Genomic DNA, 2,715 nt, shown 5'->3' with positions numbered 1-2,715 from the left:
ATGGTATTATGTCTGTCCTTGATGAGTTTGTTAAAGTTTCTGGTCAAGTCTTGAACTTGGACAAATCAAGTGTTTAATTTAGTCACAATATCAGTCCAAGCACTAGACAGTTTCTTGCTACTCAACTTAAAATGTCTGAAATGAAGGATTCTGATAAATATCTAGGAGTTACCTTATTGATAGGTAGAAACAAAACTAGAGCTTTTAATCCTGTCATGCAATCTTTTGGTACTAGGCTCAAAAATTGGAAAGGGAAAACAATGAATCATTCTGCAAGATCTACCATGGTAAAACATGTTCTTAACACTTTACCAACTCATCAAATGAGTGTTTTTAGAATGCCTAAGATCATGATTGACAAAATGGATTCCATCCAAAAACATTTCTGGTGGGGTCATCAAAACAATAGAGGTCACTGTCCTATAGGCTGGAATAAGCTTAGTATCCCTAAATCTTTAGGTGGACTAGGTTTTAGAAACCTTGAGCATTTCAACACTGCTATAACTCAATGAAATTCAAAACATAGTCAAAAGAAGAATAAAATGTAACTAATAAAACATAGTAATAAGCTTAAATCCCCGCCTCTGCAAGTCATTAAATTAAACAAAGTGTGACTAATAAAATGTAAGACCGCCCAAGCAACCAAAGCATTACGAAAGATTATTATTTGGGGTTTCTACGTGAATTTTACAATATCATGATTGTACTTCAAACTTGGAAACACAACACAACTACGTAAAAACTTATAATATCAAACACTTGAGATTGAGCGACAATTTCTAGTTAAATATCTATAATCACCTTCTAGATTTTATCAAATGAATGCACAAACATTGGCTTGTTAATACCTCATGGAATTTCCAGATGCTTCAGTTCGCTTAAGGGCGCTTTTAAATCAGGGATTCCTTTTTATTTCACACCTAAAAGAAAATGAAATTGCAAATAAATATTCATTAGATGCTTCTTTATAATTTTTTAAAAATTTCAGCATACATAGTGGCTTCTCCATGTATTCCTAATTGATTGCACATGTATGACATTAGTCACTACTCATTACCACTAAAAATTATATGATTAAAAATGGATAATCAAGATCTAAACTCTACAATCTAATGCTATATTCTTGGCTCACTCACATATATATATATATATAAGATAAGGGACTAATGATTTTCAGATGTAGATGGCACTTAGAGCAACGAGCACATGGGGGTACTTCATTTCCAAGTACATTACTACATGCACCACCAAGTGATCACGAGGTTCATGATTAGGATCTAAAAACAACATCAATCAACTAACTTACAAATGCTTTTAAATTAGGGATTTATGATAGTGTTGATGCCGGTTATATATGAAGATGAGATCAAGTTGATTTTGACAGAGAAGTTATGAATCTAAATAGAGATGAGACTAAATTCACATATATTAGAAATTGAAAGAAGAAATTAACAAAACAATGACAAAAATAATTCTAGAACGCATAAAAAGTAAATTAGAACCTAGAAGAGTTGAATTAGATATAGAACTTACTTTTATTAACAGATGAAATCTTATCTTCTTCGCTCATCTCTTTTGGTTAATTGTAACTAAAATCACTCTTGAGATTTACATATCAGCGAAATTAAACAACACAAAGAATCCGAGATTTCCATCAATTGAATGAAAGATTGAGAGCTAAATGGAGTTGAACAAACTAAATCAGAGATTTCCATGAACATTTCAAACCTAGAAAATTGAAGAAGAAGAAATCAATTAAATAAACATTAAATGAAAACATCAAAATGCTGACATGAAAAACGAATCTCTTGAGAGAACAACATTAAATCGTCCCTGTCTCTATTTCTCTCTCCAAGATCTAAAAAATGAATAAGAAAACATCAAAGGGTAATTATGGAAGTAAGAAAAAAATGCATTTTCTGAATCGGCTGAAATTTGGACCAACTCGTAAAAATCTGGAATAAACTGTTCGCGTATTTGAAAAATTGGACTAGTGAGTACTAGGCCTCAGATACTAGGACTAGAACGTCCAAAGCCCGGTTATTTTGGGATTAAATGTTAATTTCTACTTTTTTTTTTTCTTAAAAAATCCATCGGTGTATTATTTGTTGTGCTTGGGAAAGAATCCATGTCTTCACATCCTCCGTAAATAGTTGGCTACTGATATATATACTTCCGTGCGTTTTAACTTTTCAACTTGCCCAGATCGCAAGTTGAGTTTTTACATGATTCAATCTACCATGGCTTCATTACTTTTTAACCGGAAATCTTATAATAAGTTTTTTCCTCTGGATTGTCCTTGGCCGCATCACCTTATGTCCCAAGTGCTCTCAAGAAACCTTAACCAGCTGAGTTTTTACATGATTCAATCTACATTGGATTCATTACTTTTGAACTGGAAATCTTACAATAAGCTTTTTCCTCGTACTGGCATTAGCCGCATCACCTTATGTAGTTAACCTTGAGCAACTTGTAGGAATGATGAGCACAAACATATAAACCCTGCTCCTAGCCATGAAGGGCCCATGCAACTCATGGTATTTGATTGAAGATGTATTTAGTGGAAGAGGACAGTTGATGTATTTAATGGAAGAGGACAGTTTGATTATGAGAGATGCGCGATAGATGATTAGCTATTTTTGAATGTTATCACGAAAAACAAGAAGACTTGTGATTCTGGTATTCACCTTTTCTCCAAGATTTCTTACCGGGGAC

The 2,715-nt window shown here is 33.1% G+C and overlaps 1 long non-coding RNA gene across 1 annotated transcript; it reads right to left on the bottom strand.

Moving 5' to 3' along the window:
- Positions 1 to 615: 615 nt before the first annotated feature.
- On the bottom strand, positions 616 to 1,826 carry LOC113331026. Its single transcript, XR_003350634.1, has 2 exons — positions 1,534 to 1,826; positions 616 to 920 (listed from the first exon to the last, which is right to left on the bottom strand). It is a non-coding gene; the product is annotated as an uncharacterized LOC113331026 (long non-coding RNA).
- Between the last annotated feature and the right edge of the window lie 889 nt (positions 1,827 to 2,715).

Source organism: Papaver somniferum, unplaced genomic scaffold, assembly GCF_003573695.1.
Source record: "Papaver somniferum cultivar HN1 unplaced genomic scaffold, ASM357369v1 unplaced-scaffold_123, whole genome shotgun sequence".
Taxonomy (NCBI): Eukaryota; Viridiplantae; Streptophyta; class Magnoliopsida; order Ranunculales; family Papaveraceae; genus Papaver; species Papaver somniferum.
Note: the sequence above shows the minus strand (reverse complement) of the source record. Positions and strands in the feature narration are given on the sequence as shown.